Source organism: Chelonia mydas, chromosome 1 (genome assembly GCF_015237465.2).
Source record: "Chelonia mydas isolate rCheMyd1 chromosome 1, rCheMyd1.pri.v2, whole genome shotgun sequence".
Taxonomy (NCBI): Eukaryota; Metazoa; Chordata; order Testudines; family Cheloniidae; genus Chelonia; species Chelonia mydas.
In genome coordinates, this window is record NC_057849.1 from 270135906 (window position 1) to 270155722 (window position 19817).

General features: G+C 43.6%; 1 long non-coding RNA gene across 1 annotated transcript; it reads left to right on the plus strand.

Moving 5' to 3' along the window:
• Positions 1–18394: 18394 nt before the first annotated feature.
• On the plus strand, positions 18395–19597 carry LOC122462268. The gene is made up of 2 exons (XR_006284738.1): positions 18395–18597; positions 19340–19597. It is a non-coding gene; the product is annotated as an uncharacterized LOC122462268 (long non-coding RNA).
• The last annotated feature ends 220 nt before the right edge of the window (positions 19598–19817 follow it).

Here is a 19817-nt window from a genome sequence, read left to right on the forward strand (position 1 = left end):
GGCCTTTCTAATTTTGTCCCTGCAAACTTGTGTTATTTGTTTGTATTCATCCTTTGTAACTTGACCTCGTTTCCACTTTTTGTAGGTCTCTTTTGAGTTTCAGATCTTGATGGTCTCCTGGTTAAGCCAGGGTGGTATCTTGCCATACTTCCTAACTATCCTACTGCATAGGAAAGATAACAAAAACATAAGAACGGCCATACTGGGTCAGACCAAAGGTTCATTTAACCCAGTATCCTGTCTTGACAGTGGCCAATGCCAGGTGCCACAGAGGGAATGAACAGAACAGTGATCCAACCTCTGTTGCCCATTCCTACTTTCTGGCAAACAGAGGCTAGGGACCCTGCCCATCCTGGCTAATAGCCATTGATCGATCTATCCCTCCAAGAACTTATCTAGTTTCTTTTTTAAAATGCTGTTATAGTTTTGGCCTTTACCACGTCCTCTGGCAAAGAGTTCCACAGGTTAACTGTGCATTGTGTGAAGAAATACTCTTTTTTGTTTTAATACTTTTTTTGTTTGCTGCCTATTAATTTCATTTGGTAACTCTTAGGTCCTGTGTTACGAGAAGGAGTAAACAACACTTCCTTATTTACTTTCTCTACACCAGTCATGATTTTATAGACCTCTATAATATCCCTCCTTAGTCGTTTCTTTTCCAAGCTGAAACGTCCCAGTCTTATTCATCTCTCCTCATATGGAAGCTGTTCCATATCCCTAATCATTTGTGTTGCCCTTTTCTGACCCTTTTCCAATAGATCTTGGACCCCATCTCTGCTTACTAGTTCTTTTCCCCCCAGCATCCCATGATCAAGCAAGCTGAAGCCCTCCTGGCACCACCATCTTTTCAGCCAGTTATTCATCTCCAGGATGCATCTGTCTCTGCCTGGGCCTCTACCCTTAACCAGAAGGATCAAAGAGAGTATCACCTGCATCCCCAGCTCCTTCACCCTTTCTCCCAGAGCCCTGTAATCACTTCTGATGTGCTCAGAGTCATACCTTGCATACCACATTAGTGAAACATGGATGAGTACTATGAGGTAGTAGACAGGGCCAGATGATCCTTGACAATCCCACCATAATGTCTCAGATATGGGCCACTGGCAGGTAGCATACTTCCCAGGAGCCATTTCAGGCCATCAGATGGGTGCATCCGTCCCCCTCAGAACAGAGTCACCAACCACCCCTACCCTACGTTTCCTTCTGGGAATTGTGGCTATGATCCTCCCAGCCTGGGGGATTCATGGCTTCTCCTCCGCCTTTGTGGGCGATTCCTCATTGCACATTGCCAGGGCAGCGTAACAGTTCTTCTTCACTATGGTGGATGGGTTGGGAGTAGGGATGGAGCACTGCCTGCTGCCAGAAGTAACCAGTAGCCAGTGTCCTCCCTGTGACAGAGACATATCATCCTTTCCCCCAGAGGGCATAACAGCAGTTCTCTCTAGCTGAATAGCTTCCTCAGTCTTGGGCATTTCCATATGAATACTCTTGAATTCCTCATGTGCACGGATGCTCCTCAGCCTAACCACGTCCTTCTGTAGGTCTCCCACTTGCTTCCTGAAAGATTCCACCAGCAGACACCTTTCACACTGGATGGTCCCCCCAGCCTGGTGTTCTAGAGTGGAATCTTGATTCTTTAACAAAAAGAGATATTGCCTGAATGGACACAGAGAAAGTGGATTGTAGCATCTCTTGTATAAGTTTCAGTTTCAATTCACCGCCTAATAAGTGAAAGACACCAAGAAGGGGTTCTTCAGATATATCAGACAAAAAATAAAGATCAAGGATGGTGTGGGTCTGCTGCTCAATGGAGAAGATGAGCTGGTAACAGAAGATGATAGGAAGGCAGAGTGGCTCAATGCCTACTTTGCTTCAGTCTTCTCACAAAAAAAATATGCGACTGGATGACTAGCAAAGTTCCATAGACAGTAAAGGGGAAAGGATGCAGATTGGGATAAGTAAAGAACACAGATCTTCTCACCAATTTGATACTTAGGGAAGAAAAACCAAAATGCACAAATATAGAATTGGGGAAAACTGGGCTTGGCAGCAGCACTACTGAGAAGGATCTGGGAGTTGTGGTGGATCACAGCCTCAATAGGAGTCAATGTGATGCTGTTGCAAAAACAAAAAAGCAAATGGAATTTTAGGTTGCATTAACAAAGGCATAATGTGCAAATTATGGGAGGTGATAGTACTGGTCTACTCAGCGCTGATTAGCCCTCAGCTAGAGTACTGCATCCAAATTTTAGTCACCAAGGTTTAGAAAGGATGTAGAGAAACTGGAAAGGATCCAGAGGCAAGTGACAAAGATGATCAAAGGGATGGAATGCACTTCATAAGAGCAAAAGCTGAAGGAACGGGGTATGTTTAATTTGGAAGAGAGGAGATTAAGGGGGGGAATATGATATTAATCTTCAGATACTTGAAAGACTGCCATAAAAAAATGGAGAAAAGTTGCTCTTGTCACAAAGGGCAGGACAAGAGACAATGGGTTCAAACTACAGCATAGCCAATTTATATTAAATCTCAGGAAAAGCTTCCTAACTGTAAGAACAGTAGGACAATGGAACAGACTACCTCAGGAGGTTGTGGAAGCTTCTTCACTGGAGTTTTTCAAAAGGCACCTGGATAATTATCCATCTTGGATGGTTTAGACAACAATCCTGCATCTTGGCTAGAGGACTCTTGCAGTCCCTTCTAACCCTATGATTTTATGAAACATTTGTTTTGATACTTAGTATATTTTGAGACCTTGTGGAGTATTACATTACTTTCTTTGTTGGGCCTGTCCTGAAGTAGGTGATTTCTGGGAAGTCTTGTGGCTCTATCAATCTGTTTCTTCACTTCAGCAGGTGGGTATTGTCGTAAGAACACTTGATAGAGATCTTGTAGGCGTTTCGTCTCTGTCTGAGGGGTTGGAGCAAATGCGGCTGTATCTTAGAGCTTGGCTGTAGACAATGGATTGTGGAGTGGGCTGGATGAAAGCTGAAGGCATTTAGGTAAATATAGCGGTCAGTAGGTTTCTGGTATAGGGTGGTGTTTATGTGACCATCACTTATTAGCACAGTAGTGTCCAGGAAGTGGATCTCTTGTGTGGACTGGTCCAGGCTGAGGTTGATGGTGGGATGGAAATTGTTGAAATCATGGTGGAATTCCTCAAGGGCTTCTTTTCCATGGGTCCAGATGTCATCAATGTAGCTCAAGGAGAGTAGGGGCGTTAGGGGACGAGAGCTGAGGAAGCATTGTTCTAAGTCAGTCATAAAAATGTTGGCATACTGTGGGACCATGTGGGTACCCATAACAGTGCCGCTGACTAAAAGGTATACATTGTCCCCAAAAGTGAAATAGTTGTGGGTGAGGACAAAGTCAAAGTTCAGCCACCAGGTTAGCCGTGACATTATCAGGGATACTGTTCCTGATGGCTTGTAGTCCATCCTTGTGTGGAATGTTGGTGTAGAGGGCTTCTACACCCAAAGTGGCCAGGATGGTGTTTTCTGGAAGATCACCAACAGATCCTCAGGAAGTCAGTGGTGTCTCGAAGATAGCTAGGAGTGCTGGTAGTGTAGGGCCTGAGGAGAGAGAGTACATAGCCAGGCAATCCTGCTGTAGGTGCCAATGCCTGAGATGATGGGGCATCCAGGATTTCCAGGTTTATGGATCTTGGGTAGCAGACAGGATGCCCCTGGTTGGGATTCTAGAGGTGTCTATGCTGATTTGTTCTTGTGCTTTTTCAGGGGTTTTCTATTATAACATTCAAAAACCAGTTGGAGAACACTTCAACCTCCTGGACACTCAATTACAGACCTTCCTACTGTATTTTCCACTACATGCATCTGATGAAGTGGGTTTTAGCCCACGAAAGCTTATGCTCAAATAAATTCGTTAGTCTAAGGTGCCACAAGTACTCCTCATTCTTTCTGCTGTTACAGACTAACACAGCTACCACTCTGAAACCTATGGCTCCTAGGGTGAGTAGAGTCTGAATCTCCTTAAGGAGCACCAACCTGTGAGATGGATCCCTGAAAAGAGATGGAGGATAGGAAGAGTGGTGGAAAGGAATTGAATATCCCAGTCTCAGTTGTACTTGTCTAAGGTTATGGCTTCCCAAGCACCAAGGAAGTGGAATCTGTCCCCAAACAGGGGGAAAATGGAAGAAAGATCATTGTTGATTGTAATGCTATCCTCAAAGGAGAAGTCAAAAGCAGGCTGAGGATGAGGTGGGTGATTTGAACTCAAGTTAGAGGATCTCCTTCACTGAGACTTGTGTGACTGAGAAATTCTTCAGTCGCACTGGACAGAAGGGCTGCCTATGGTACTGGTGGGAATGCTGTTGTTGTGCAGGTCTATGACCCTGCTCCTGCCAGCATGACCTCGCCTACTGTGCATGCGAATTCTCACTGTGTGGGGAACGCAATTTTGCTCTGCAAAATCGTGTCCTCTAAGTGGCAGTGTAAAGGACACCATTTTGTTTCTGTATAAGTGCCAGAATGTTGTCTGCCACACTCCGGTCCCACTACACCACTACTTCTAGGAGCAGAGGGTAGCTCAGAAATTTTAAAACAAATGTAATGCTTCTTCAATTTTGTCTGAAAACAAAAATGGTCCATCAAAATGAAGGTCCTCTATAATTTTTGTATGTTGGGTCCTATTATCCTCTCTAGCATGGAGTGGAATATTGTTTCAGCTATCAGACTGCCTTCTGCTACAAAAGTTTCAAAAACTCCTCTCTTGCATCCTCAGGCAATCTATGAATGAATTTGGACACTGCGTCCCAATTCAGAAAATTGACTTAGCTAACCAGCAAGCACTGTTAGCTATCTGTATTTGGAGAGAGATGGTAGAATAAACTTCTTATCAATGAGTCTGTAGGTTCCTTTTCCTTATGAGTTGATTTGAACCTCCCTTGTCATGGTCTCTCATTAAAGGCCATCAATAGTAGGGAGTTTGGAGCTGGGTGGGAGTAAAAACCATTCAAACTCCTGTGAGGGAACATATAGGATTTGTCTGTACATTTAGCTGTAGGCTAATGATGCTGGCTTTTGTCAAAAGGCCTTTGCCAACTCCAAGGCCTTGTTAATTGGGAGGGTTACTCTGCCTGGAATCAATGATTGAAGGATATCCAAAAGCTTATAGGTATTCTCTTGTACCAGCTTAAGCTGGATATTAAGAGCCACATCCATTGAGTAACTCCTGGTAGGATCTAAAATCCTCTGGGATCAGTGCGGTGCCTGGGACCACTGAGACATCAGACAAAGAGAACAGATTAACAGGAGCCAAAGCAGCCTCAGGAAGCAAGGCTTGTTCCTTTGGCAAAGTTCAGTGGGCTCAGCATCTTCCTGCACCTCAAAAGCAGGTGGTTCTGGGGGTTGGTCCATGTCAATGTGGTGACCTCTCTCTTGATTGAGATGGAAATCAAGAACTGCCCCCCCCCATGTGTTCTAAGGTGCCACTGTGTACAGCATAAGGCATAGGAAGCCAGTAAGCATTAGGCCATGGCAGTCTGTTTCCAGTATACTAGGGCATGGAAATCCATCTCCAAAGATGTCTTGGTACCAGTTCTCTCTCAAGTGAAGGCCGGGATAATTTAAGAGACTGATTCTGCCTAGGTGGTGATGGAAATGAGCTGGCGGATTCTGAGCTGGGCTGGAGGCATCAGTGGTGCCCAACCTGGTGGAGTCACTGAATATCCCAATTTGTCCATAGCTCCCTATCAGAAGGGCAAAGCCAATACCAAGGTCAGAATAGTAGTCAGTACTGCAAATGTCTCCCATGAGGTGGAAGGTCTCACCTCTAGGTCTGATAACTGGAAGGGATCTACAGTTGGTTCTGAGGAGTAAGTTGAAGTCAGTACCCACTCCAGTTACTGTCCAGGTACTGAGGTTGTAGGCACTGAGGTGGGGGATGCAATTGCTGCTGAGTCTGAGGATCACACAGTACAGGCATGGAGGGTATGTGCATCAAGGACAGTACCAGGGGCAAGTCTCTGGTATGCTTCTCAGTTGGTATCAAAGCTGGCACCATTAACAGTCTCTGCCCCAGAGCCTAATAGCTAGAGAAACCAGGAATGGCTTTGGGCACCACAGAACCACTGGATTCCTGAGTTAATGGACAGTCCAGGACAGAACAGCAGAGTCTCTTGCTGTCATGTAAACCAGCGAGATTGTCAGTACCAAACTCAACATCCATCCTGCAGATGGCCCTGGAGCCAATGGTATAGAACCCTCCTGTCCTGGTACTGGGAGTCATGGGTTGATGGCCTGGCTCTACCCTGGGTATCAGATGAGTTTCTGTGACACTCAGAACTTTTCTTCAGAGAAGAAGGGGATGAACCTCTCTTCAATTTTGAGTGGTGCTAGTCAGTATTATGGGTCCTCTCCCAAAGTATCCCAGGAGAAGACTATTCACCTCTTCTTCTCCTCAGGGAAGAGCCAAAAGTTCAGGGGTCTGTCAGCAACTATTGCAGGAACAGAGGTCAACTGTGGGCAGGCAGCATGATGATCCGAAGAGGGGTCTGGTGCTGAGGCAGGCTGCATTGCCTGCTCCAAATGGTGTTGTTTAAGGCCTAAGTCTCTAAAAATCAGTTTTTAAATGAACAGCTGCTGCACCTCTTTTTAACATGTCTCTTGCCAAGACACAACAAACAAAGTGTGGGAGGTCATTATTGGGGATGGCAACCCCACCCAATGGGCAGTGCTTTAATCTCAGAGCACTGTATGCTCTGTGGTGCCTAACACCACTGATTAACTACAGAAATGGTAAAACAAAAAGTATAACAATAAAACTAAGTACAAAATACAAATTGCTACTAAACTCTTGACAAATGGTTCATGCTAGCTCTCCAACTATGAGGAGAAACTGCACTAGAGTTCCAAGTCTGCCTTCATATAGCCTGGGAAGGGGCCATAAGGAAGCACAGGGTGCATGCCCCACCCTGACAGGTACTACTGTGGGAAAAAATTCACCGACTCTGGTGCGCTGGGTGCTCACACACCTGAGTGGAATACACGTCCGCAACTACTCAAAGAACACTCAAGTAGTACAGAGTTAAGGGACACCATGTAGCATTAATTCTGCCCCTCCCCCACCCTAAGCTGACAATAGCTACAGGGAATTATCTGTATGCACTGCAGCTGCACTCATTTGTAACAGTACTGAATAGTTTGAATGGTGGCGGCACTAGGCTGGGCAGGTTCGCAGGGGCATATTTGTGATCTGAGGAGATAGGGATTAGCTTGAGGAGCAACACAGAGCTGTGATTGCAATATGAGCAGATCAGGTTTGCACCCACCATGTGGGTGAGTAAAGGAAAGGGAGCAGGTGTACCTTTAGGAGCTATTACAAAATAGTATGGCATCTCGGGGCATGTTGATACTATGGGAATGACAGTAGCACAGCTGTAGTGCCAGTAGTGTAGATATTTCCTACATTGATAGAAGAATTTTTTCCATTGATGTAGGTAATCCACTGCCCCAAGCAGCACCAAATTCTAATCTGGGTGCAAACATCAACTAACCCGGGCTCCGAGACTTGGTGCTGTGGGTTTTTTATTGCAGTGTAGACATACCACTTTTATTTTCCTGGAAGTGGAAAGGTTGCTACTACTACAATTTGGCTCCTCACTGGACTTCCACATTCGGGCTGCAATCACACTCCCATTCCTGCCTCTCTGGAAACCCAGCAACATCACTAACTCTTGTCTCTTCCCCAATGCCTCCAACCCAGCCACTTCTCTCCTGATTATGGGAAAGAAAGATGTTTTAAGCTGTTGAGCACCAAATAATTTTATCCTAAAATTATAGGCCAAATAATAATTCTTTCAATGCCAATCCTCAGATAGAGATGTGGTTCTTATCTTTGAGTTTCATAAGGAAGTCACCTAAGCAGTGCCAGATTACTAATTCATTCTCCAATTGATACTCAAATGGCTTCTATATTAGTAACCAGTTATACTAAGGTCCCTTGATTACATATTGGTGCATAAAACATCTTACTATTCACATAGCAGTAGTATTAGTAAGCGGTTACATTAGATGGTTGCATTTTGACACTAAACATTTGCAAATGAGCAAATGAGCTTATAGCATTTAAGGAATTAACAAATGACTTCACCTTCAAGTGGGTTAGATGTAACCAAAACGTTATCTAGCTAATACATGTTTTCTTTGAAGGGAACTACAAAATTGCTATTATGGTTTTATTGTGTCACACCTGTCAAACTGGTTCCAGCATGTTAACATCTTTATACTCGGGTACATTAATACTTGTTCAGCTTCTATCCACTTAATTCCCCCTGCGGGTCTCCTTGGATCATTTGTTTGTCTGACGGAGAAAAATAAGGTGTGTACAGTGATGGCTGTATGAAACATGTAGGCTATCTAGCTCAGAGGTAGCCATTTCTCCTCACTGTAATGCAAAAGAGCTGATATAAAAAAGCCAAGACTTGCAAATTGGGAACAGACCTATAATTTGGAAGAACTGGATAGTGATCAGATGGATTTCTCAATCAACCAAGGATAAGGGCCTTTTCCCTTTTATAATGCTAAAATAGCACTGATCTGCTACCCTCCACAGAGTGGCAGTATTACAACTAAGACATGTAACATGTCAGTTTAGCTGAGATACCCTTGGTCTGCCAGAGGCCCCAGAACCCCTAGAAAAGTTTCATACATTTCCCCAGGCCTACACCCACTCTGTGTATCTTGTTAAGAGGATCTCCCTTAGTCAGGGGTTCTTTGAGAAAAGTACAGAGAGGGGATTTATCACAGCCCTTAAAAGAATCCCAGTGGCAGATCACATTATGTTGTGTTAAAAATGCTCTGTATATCCAGCTATGTTTGATACAAACAAAAAAATTCTTTTCAAAAGATATCAGACACTGCAGAGGTTGTACAAAAAAAGGTTTTAACCTGTTCTCTGTTGGTGCAGTAAAAAAGAAAAAGGGACACCTGTTGAAAGAGGTGGACATGGGAGTTAAAATGGAATTCAGCAGCCAAACCTCTGCTGAAAGTTATATCGTAGGATATTTACCTGCTAAGCTAAGTTTAACTTTGCCATAGACTTTGGTTCTTAAGGGCTGCAATGATCACCAAGCACATGATTTTTACAAAAGTGGAAGTGTAGGTTCAGACCCTGAATAGAGGAGTGCTCAGATCAGAGTTAGCAGCCAAAGAAAGAAAAGTTTGTTGTATAGAGATCAGTTGTATATGTTTGAAGATATTTGGACCCCATTTCTAGATATGTTGAGACTGCGCAAAGAATTCCAGACCATTATCCCTCTTCCTTTTCCCTCCCTTTGATACATCCTCCTTCCCCTGTACATGTCTCCTTTTTTCATACTGTATTCTCCACCCTAACATTATGTCTATATAGTATTATGTGGTCTTAAATTGTCTGGTCTTGCTGCTTTGACTTGTAAAAGTCACCCAATTGCATAATTCTACTGGAGATTCTGTGAAGTGTGTCGGTTTCAGAGTGGTAGCCATGTTAGTCTGTATCAGCAAAAAGAATGATTAGTTGTGCTACCTTAGAGACTAAAATTTATTTAGGCATAAGCTTTTGAGGGCTAAAACCCACTTCATCAGATGCATGCAGTGGAAAATACAGCAGGAAGGGGTGCATGTATACACATACAGAAAAAAATGGGGGTTGCCATACCAACTCTAGTAAGACTAATCAATTAAAGGTGGGCTATTATCAGCAGGAGAAGGAAAACTTTAGTGATAATCAGGATGGCCCATTTCAAACAGTTGAAAAGGTGTGAGTAACAGTAGGGGGAAAATTATACTAACTAAAAACTATTTCCCCATGCTAATGACTCATCCACTCCAGTCTTTATTCAAATCTAATTTAATGGTGTCCAGTTAGCAGAACTGTAATTAATCTGCAGTTTCTCACTGGAGTTTGTTTTTGGAAGTTTTTTTGTTGAATTGTGACTTCTAAGTCTGTAATTGAGAGTCCAGGGAGGTTGAAGTGTTCTACTGGTTTTTGAATGTTATAATTCTTGACATCTGATTTGTGTCTATTCTTTTATGTAGAGTGTCTGGTTTGGCCAACATACATGGCAGAGGGGCATTGCTGGCACCTGATGGCTTATGTTGTTAGATGTGCAGGTGAATGAGCACCTCATGGTATGGCTGATGTGATTAGGTCCTATGATGGTCCCTTGAACAGATACGTGGACAGAGTGGGCAACGGGCTTTGTTGCAAGGATAGGTTCCTGGGTTAGTGTTTTTGTTGTGTGGTTACTGGCCAGTATTTGCTTCAGGTTGGGGTGCTGTCTGTAAGCGAGGACTGGCCTGTCTCCCAAAACCTGGGAGAGTGAGATTGTCCTTCAGGATAGGTTGTACATCCTTGATGTACTGGAGAGGTTCTAGTTGGGGGCTGAAAGTGACAGCTAGTGGCGTTGTTTTACTTTCTTTGTTGGGCCTGTTCTGTAGTAGGTGACTTCTAGGTACTCTTCTGACTATCAATCCGTTTCTTCACTTAGCAGTGAGTACTGTAGTTGTAAGAATGCTTGATAGAGATCTTCTGGGGGTTTGTCTCTGTCTGAGGGGTTGGAGCAAATGCAGTTGACTCTTAGAGCTTGGCTGTAGACAATGGATCGTGTGGTGTGGTCTGGATGAAAGGTGGCAGCATGTAGGTAAGCATAGCTGTCAGTAGGTTTTCGGTATAGGGTGGTGTTTATGTGGCCATTGCTTATTAGCCCTGTAGTGTCCAGGAAATAGATCTCTTGGATAGACTGGTCCAGGCTGAGGTTGATGGTGGGATGGAAATTGTTGAAATTATGGTGGAATTCCTCAAGGGCTTCTTTTCCATGGGTCCAGAGGATGAAGATATCAATGTAGCACGAGTAGGGATATTAGGGGATGAGAACTGAGGAAGCATTGTTCTAAGTCAGTCATAAAAATGTTGGCCTACTGAGGGGCCATGCGGGTACTCATAGCAGTGCTATTTGGGACCCTCTACAAGCTGCAAGTTTTTACCTTTCTGTGCTTCTCATCTGTTTTTAATGAAAATTTAAAAAACTGAACAGTGAAACTGAAGACTTTAGAATGTATAATAGCAATAAGTTTGAATAAGAATTTCTAGAATTCTCTGTGTGGGTTTAAAACTTTGTCTCCTTGATGAGACAAGCAGAGAAACAGGGGTTAAAAGTTGAGCCTAAAGCCTCTTGTGCGTTCTTGTTAGACCAGGTACTACACATTACTTCTGAGATCCAAGAAGAATATCTTTATACCCTTTAACAAGAGGATGTGAGGAATTTATTTGAATGTCTCCTCTTCGGGGGTGTGGGGAGAGCAAGCAACAAAGTCTTGTCCTCTGATGGTCCACAATACTTTGTCTAGTGTCAGTGGGCCTTCTTTGTTGGGCAGGCAACAACATTTTCTGCTGGAGACCAGTATTTCACACTAGTTAATGTTTGTCTGGTGACTTATACAGTTACAGAAGCATAATACAAATGCTCAAATATTATCTTATATTATGGGATACAGATATTAGAAGGGAGATTAATGCATTCAGCAACCTACAAGCGTTCAATAAAGCCTAAACTCTAAGCACATTTTTATAAATCTATTACCTATTTGACCAACACTAACACAGGTGAATCAGGCTGATTCCAGTTGTGTTGATGGTATTCAAATGAGGCATGGGGACCCTGGCATTAGCTGGCACCTGTTTTGCCAGCACCACATTCCCAATGCAACAATGATGTAGGAAGGTATGTCACTCATGAGCCTGAATACCTCCCTGGTTCTCCCATTTTTGATGAGACATCTTCTACTAAATTTTCTTTCCCATTGATGTGGATTATTGCCATGGCATAATCCTGTAGCTCTGGGCTCCAGTGTAATAGTCTGGAATGGGTCCCTTTACCTTGGTGCAACCATATTAGTGAAGAGCGTCCATCAGAACCTTGATTTTCTATTAAGCAAATTAGGCCATTAAGTAACTTAAGCCTTAACTATGGCATAACATTTCTTGAGGATGGTACAGTTCTGTTCAGTGAACGTCAGTGTTTTACTTAAAAAGGCAATGAGGTGCCTCTTGCACCCCCAATCCTGCATTAGCATTGCACCTAGACCAATATTAGAAGCATCAGTGCATAGCACAAATGGTTTGTGGAAATCATGGTGGACTAAAACTAGCTCTTTAGACAGACTCTTGTCTTTGGAACCTGTGAGACAGGTTTCAAGTCCATATCACCTTGTCTGGCTTACCCATCAGACCTTACCAAAAAGGGGATCAAAATGTAGCTGGACCCATTTACAAACCTCTGGTAATAACGGATAAAGGATTGGACCTGATTCTTGGTTTGTGGGGCAGGCCAACTGTGAATGGCTTCTACTTTTAACAGGTCAGGGTGAACAAACCCATGGCCCACCTGGTGTCCTAAATAAGGTATCTGTGCCCCACCCCAATCTTGCATTTGGATACCTTGACATGGAGGTTTCTCCAAACATGATTCAAGTGGTCTTACCAGGAGTTGCTCAAAATAGCAAAGTCATCTACGTAGGACCTAGTGAGGGTCCTCAATGAGGAGTCTCTGAAAGGTAGCCCCTGCATTAATTAATCCAAAAAGCTTAAATAGGCCAGATTCCACTATGAAAGCAGACTTTTCCTGGGCATCAGCATCTAAGGGAATTTGTCAATACCCATGAGCCAAATCCAGAGTACGTATGAATTTTACCTCTTCCCCCTGCCCCAAACAAATCTAGGGTCTGGGGGTAATGATCAGGTTGGGTGATAGCATTTACCCTTCTAAAATCCACACAAAAACTGAGGTTTAGGTATCACCACAATAGGAGATACCCAGGGCTTTTTGATTGGTAATGACCCTCACATCTAGCAGGCTTTCTACTTTATCCTGAAACGGACTACGCCATGCCAGAGAAGAAATGCAAACTCTGCTAGGGGGAGGGCATGGCCCTGTAGTTTCAATGGAATGCACTCTTGTCAGTCAAGCCATGCAAACTGGGAAATACTTGCCTGTGGTGGTTCAAGTGTGCATACATTTCCTGCCTTTGGGTTTGGTTCAAACCCTCCCAAATTTCAATGCTCTCCCAAGGAGTCTCTTTACTCATTCTGTCCAAATGAATTGAGAACATTTACTGCCCCTTTATCAGTACAAAAAATAAACCACATTCACCATCTCCCTTCTCTGGTAAGCTTTCAATCTATTGACATGTACAGTTTGCACTGTTCCCTTGCCATAGGGTTTCACTGCATTGTAAGTGACCTCATTCACTTTCTCTCACCTCTGAAGGACCCTCAGCAGTCTTGCATCTTGCTCTCACTGGAATCACTAATACCAAGCTGCCTATAATCAAAAGATCCAGCCTGTCATACCAAGCTCTCCAGGACACCTAACTCCTTTCAAGGTTCTGGCATTAAGTCCATCATAGCCTTTAAATTCTTTAACAAGGTGACATGCTCCCCTACAGACTATCCTGACTCTATGCTGCCCTCTCAAGAGCCTCAGATTAATGCTAGGGTCACCTCACCTGTCTCCCATAAAGGAGGTCAAAGAAGGCAATCCCTGTAGACTCTTGGGATACACTCCTGTATGCAAATAATAAAGGAGCGACACCTCCCAGTCACTCTTTCCCTGGTAACATACATCCTTCCTCAGCATAGACTTCCATGTCCCATTGAATCTTTCTACCAGATGGTTAGTTTATGGATGAAAAGGGGAGGCTTTTATATGCCTCACTTCACACAACTCCCATGATTTTTTGGGAACTACTGATTAGACCCTGGTGCAAATTTCACATTGAGATTAGTTCTCTATGGCATGCTACTAAAAATGGTGATTAGGGTTGTAGCCACAGTTTCAGCTTCTACATCAGAGGGAGCTGTGGTTCAGGGTACCTGGTGGCACACTCCATCACAGCCAATATATATTTCTTTCCATTCCTGGAATGTTTTGGTATGGGTCCCACAATAGCTACAGACATTCTGGCGATCACCTTAATGATGGGCAGTGGCTGTACAGGTGCTCTGCAGGGTTCCTTTAACCTCTTATGCTTCTGCATCAAACATTCAGGTGCAACAGAAGTTGTTTGAGCCTCTCATAGGTTCTCTCCATTCCCAAGTGTCCAGCAAAGGAGCAATCATGAACTACCCACAGCAATTCTGTCCTGTACTTATCAGACAATCATCTGATTGCAAACATCTCCCATGATCCTATTTTTCCCCTTTGGGAATTTCCCTGTACAACAAGCCTCTTCTTCTCCCCCCCAAAAAACCCCAAAACAAACCACACCTACTTTCCCAATAATACTTTTAGTGTATTATTCTGAACTGCATTCCTCTCCTTGTCCAGGGAAGGATTGGCCTGTTGAGCCTCTATAAACTCCTTTTGAGTTGCACTGGCAAAGCAATGAAATCGTAACACCTCCTCTGGTGACAAACTTACTTTCAGCTAAAGAATAGAGGGCATTTTCTTCCCCCCCCCCCCCTCACAGCCCTCCCTGCTGTCCAACAAAACAAGCCAGACTGATTTAGGGTGACTGTATGTCCCATTTTGGCTGGGACACTCCCTTTAAACCTGGTCTTGGCCATCCTGACTTTAGTTGGCAAGAGCAAACAGGACAAATGCAGTTTTGCCAAAAAAGTGGGGTGCAACCCCTAGTTGGGCATTGAGGAAGGTGTGGGGGGCAACAGGTGAGAGGCAACACCAGCCTGTGTGGGAAGGATGGCTCAGGCTGGGTCAGCCCCATGTGGGCAGCATGTGGGGGGGCTCAGCCAGTTCCACAGGCAGGAGGCAGAAGGGGGCCCTTGGGCCAGCCCTGTGAGCAGCAAGGTGGGGTTCGGGCTGGCCCTTGAGCAGGAGGCAGAGAGCAGGCAGCTCCATGCAGTGTCCCATTTTTCCTTTGGGAAAATATGTTCATCCTAATCATTGACCCATACTCTTTCTGGCTACAAATGGTGGCATTAACTTACTTAGACATGGCTAAAATATCATTACTATTAAAATATCAGTGGGAAGCAGATTTCTAATGTTTAGACCATCTCCCTTAAAATCCTTGTACTCCAGGTAAACTGTGGCCACAGATACACTTACAGGGAATTTGGCCAAAGATTATATAGATAAGTCTGTCTTCCTCGCTTACCAAACTTTCCTTGACCAAAGTGATTTGGGGTGCAGTGTCCCTCCAGACTTACAATCTATGCCATTTACCTTATAGATTTATTTATAATGCTCAGTACCCTCCTAAGGCTAAGTCACTACAATTTTCTCCTGTACTACTGCTGCCTCTGAAGCAATGGGAGTAGCACTTACTGTGGCAGGAGGGGGTATGGATCGTGGGGTTCCCATAGCTTCTGGGCAATTTGGTTTTATGTGGCTGGGAGCTCTATAGTGATGGCAGACCACTTGCCTTCACTTTTGGTAGGGGGCTTGAAAACCTGGGCTCCCTTGTGGGTTTTTTTAAAATCAAATTTGGAGTTACATTTGTGTCCAGTCACCTCTTACCCTGAGTGATATGGGGATTTCCCATCCCCTGGGATTTGTACTCCTTCATAGGCCTTTGAAGCAACATATTTAATCAGCATTTCTGCAGCCTCTATGCTGTGAGCATTGTGTCAAATCACAGATAGTTGCCTTTACCTCACCTGTAACTACCCATCACAATTGCTCTTGGGCCATCAATTCAAACAGTTTTCCATGATCACCTTCAGCACCCACCTACATTATCCATTTTTGCATAAAAGTACATATTTTATACACATTGACAATATTACTCATGTTCAAACATTCTGGGGGTTCTATACTTCTGATAGATCTGAGGTAATCTTTTCAATACATTTTTCTTTAAATTTCATATGAAACTTATCATTCTCCTCCATAGCATTAAACACTTGTCTGACTTTCCCAGTTAATTTGGTTAAGAGGACAGACATCAGTTTATCTACTGGGATATTGTGTAGCCCACAGAGTCTCTCAAAGGTGGACAGGAACTATTCTATACAGTCAGTTCTTCTATAAATGGGTAGACTGTCCCATTCCCTGTGTTGTGTGGGGACGTATACTCACTGGCTGGGGGAACTCCTTTTGCTGTTCCAGAATTCTGACCTGCAACATTTGAGCTTCTGCCTCCTATGGGGCCTCTCCTTAGCTTCCTCATTGGCTTTGACTGTTACTAATTGTGCCAGGCATCTTTGGTGGACTCTCATCTCAACTTCTTCACTGGCTCTGAGTGCTGCCTCTTGTTCTGTTTCTCTTTGGTGGGCTCTCTCCTCAGCTGCCTTGAATTAACAAGGAAATACGAACTTATTGATAAGGTCAAAGCATGTAAACAGACTCACAAAAGAGTTACAGTCTTAAGTTTCAAAAGGTAATAGGAGCTGCTATAATAAGCAAGTTCTATATGTCCTCTAGGGCTAAGCAGCTGGGGATCTCTTGCTTATGCCTAGAAATCTTGCCCCCCTAGAGTCCAAGCAGCAAAGATAGCCCTTCTTATCAGGGCTTTAGACCTTTTCCCCTCCTGGTCCTAGTTGCAAACTTAGGCAATAGGAGGAATTCACTTTAACATCTCCTCTTTGTTGGGAGGGGGAGAGCAAGCAACAAAGTTCTCTTCTCTGATGTTCCACAATGGTTCATCTGGTGTTGATAGGCCTTATTTGTCAGGGAGGACATATTTTCAGTTGCAGACCAATATTACACACTAGTTAATGTCTCTCTCCTGTCTGGTGACTTACATAGGCATATAATACAAATGCCTAAATATTACCTTATAATATGGGATACAGATGTTCTAAGTGAGATTAATGAATGCAGCAATTTACAAGCATTTAATAAAACCTAAACACTAAGCACATTTTTATGACTCTAGTACCTATTTTACCAATACTAAACACACAAGTGATCCAGACTGATTTCAGTTGTGTTTGTCTGTGTTCAAGTGAGGCATGGGGACCTTGGCATAAGTTGGCACCTTGTTTGCCAGCAGCATTTCAGAGTCTGGCTAATTAGAGCCAGAGGTGACAAGTACAGCTTTCCAGCCAAGATTTCCATGAAGCTTTTCATGTCTGTCACTTATTTGGACAAAGTAGTGATTTCCTAGACTCTTATTAGGGTGAAGATTTAATTTAATGAGCTAAGCAAACAAAATCATATGTATGCAGCTATTATTCACCAAACAGCATGTCTGAAAGGAATTGTAAATATCTCCTAAAATTCAGTACAGGCAAAGGCATGCTTGCAATCTAAAATAAGTTTAGTTTATTTAATAACTTTTGTATCTATTTTGGTGTTTATCCCACACATGACCCTCCACCCTCCCAACCCATTTTCCTCCTCACCCCAAGCCCCACTGTTTCCAAAATTGCCTTAATTCAAAGGCCCTCCTCCCCTTTGCCAAACCCAGGCCCTTTACTCCTGCTTTCCCCAGATCCACCAAAATAGTGAGCCATTGCCAGCCCCTCCACCAATCTTACACAGCAACCACCATTACTACACTGGGAGCTCTCCAAACCATAGCTGTTTCGCAGAATTTCCCCAGGTCCATTTTTTGAAAGGCTGGCAACTATGTAGTACCATAGAAACACTGAAGTCCAGCCAGTTCACAGAAAGAGGCCTTAATACACCTGAGGTTGTGCCCATGCTACACTTTTGTCCTCATCTTTCTTACCACTGGGTAAGCTCCAAGGTTGGGAAGAATAATGGGAGCGCTATGTGGAGCTCAGTGTAATAGGGTTGCACTCACCTCTCACAAGAGCATGTGACTGCACTCTCTTCCTTTATCTGTTTGTGGTGGGTCTTCATTGACTCTGCCTTTTGGCCAAGTCATAAAGTTTGTGAGATAAAAGCAAAGCAAACCACTTTTGGGGTACAAGTCCAACAGGGGCCTCTCTCACTGACCTCTGTGATGTCTCTGTTTGTCCCAGCTCCAGAACAGAGCAGTGCCCAAGGGCTCCTTCTCTGGAGGCAATGTCTTTAGCCTCAGGGCCTTTCTGAACCCCACTCTTCAGCTGGGTCACTACAGTTCAGTCCCCCCTTCCAGGGTGCCTCAAAGTCCATGCCACTTTCCCAGTGGCTGGGAGAGGGGAGGAGGAGAAGACACCCAGACCCATCCTCTACTCCAGGTACCAGCCCAGGAACCCTACAGATAACAGCCATTCCCAATATCCCTGTAAATAAACTGTTGCCACTATAATTCCCTGAACCGGTTCCCCCATAGTCTTTACCCTTACCTCATTCCTGGGAAGTCCCAGCAGCTAGCCTGACACACCATCCACTCTCCTCCAGCTCTAGCAAAGAACTGAACTTGTTCTGGCCCTGCAGCTCTTCTTATACTGACCTGCTGGGCCCTGATTGGCTGCTTCCCACACAGCCACTCTAGGCAGCTTGGAGGACCTCTCTACTGCCCTTTTCTGGAGTGGGGTGTGGCAGGGCCACAAGGCCTCCAGCAGGGGACCTCAGAGCCTAGTCCACCCCATCACAATCAGACAACAGCATTTTAACCAACCCAATATTCTCTAAACCTGCTCAGACAATGAGGTGGTTAAAATGCTGGTGGCTACTGGCACCTTACGTACACTAAAGCTTCCACCATTTCTACTGCAGATGAAGCTGCACTGGAGACATCACTGGTAAGACATTTTCTGGAAAAAAAAAGTCTATTGTAGATAAACCTTGAAAGAGTATCTATTGTAAACCAGTTTACAGCTAATGTCAAAATGAATGAGTCAACAGATTTCAGTGCAGTTCTTAATGGCACATAAGGGTAGATAGTGAACAAATGCCAGCCTCCCTTTTCAAATAAAGACTAGCATAACACCTTGAATCAGGAATACACATGGCTCTCTGAAAAGGAGAAATGCCTTGACAGTGTCATGGGAAATTGCCTAGCACACATAAGAAATATGCAAGGCAGGCCTGCTCTGGCAATGGCAAAGCAAATGGAGCTTATTGGGCAGATGAATAAAGTAGTCTTTTGAATTTAATATTCCAGCTAATCAAAATGTTGAGTGTTCTTTATAAGAAACATTTTAGGAGGATTATACAGATTTGATTACAAAATTAATACCAGAACCAAGTTGACTATTAATGCTACAACAATGAATCAATGGAAGACATTGGCACAGGTGGTGAATTATGTAGACGCAAGGACATTTTTGTTTACCACGAACATTACAGGAAAAACCCGACATTAAGAAGAAAATTCAGCTCTCATATATACACATGCAATGCTGTTGGTTTCATTAGTGCTGCATAACCATGAATTCATTTCAGTGTCTTTTATAATAAGGTTCTACTATTAAAAAATATGTTTCTGTTTAATGAGTTGTCATTGATTTACCACAGTGCACTTATTGTTCTTTTCTTTTTAAGGAGAATGCTTTTCAGACTGTATATTGTCTTTATCACCTAACTGCAACCATCATACTGCCTCGTGAACACATGTGCTGGCAAAACATCAGGAACTGGAGAATCAAAGTTTAAAAAAAGATACTACTCACAATGAAGAACAGGAGACAGGATTTGGGTGGAGAAACACTGTAATGGGTGACATTCACATGTTTCCTTGCTTTTGTTTATATTTTGTGAATGAGATCTTTCAAAATAAATGGGATTTTGAGGAAATTGTAATGATTAGCTGTTATACCTTAGAAAGCTAGATACATCTTTACGACCATAAAGGCGTGCTCCTGTAAATCTTTTTCCATATGAGTAAAAGACCCTATTGAAGTTAGAAACTCCATTAGGAGTTGTGACGGGGCGGCTGACCCACACAGGTAGATGGAAGGTTAAAGGAGCCCTCAGGGAGGCTGTGCAAAACCCATTCAGTGGGAGGAGGGCTTTTAGAGAG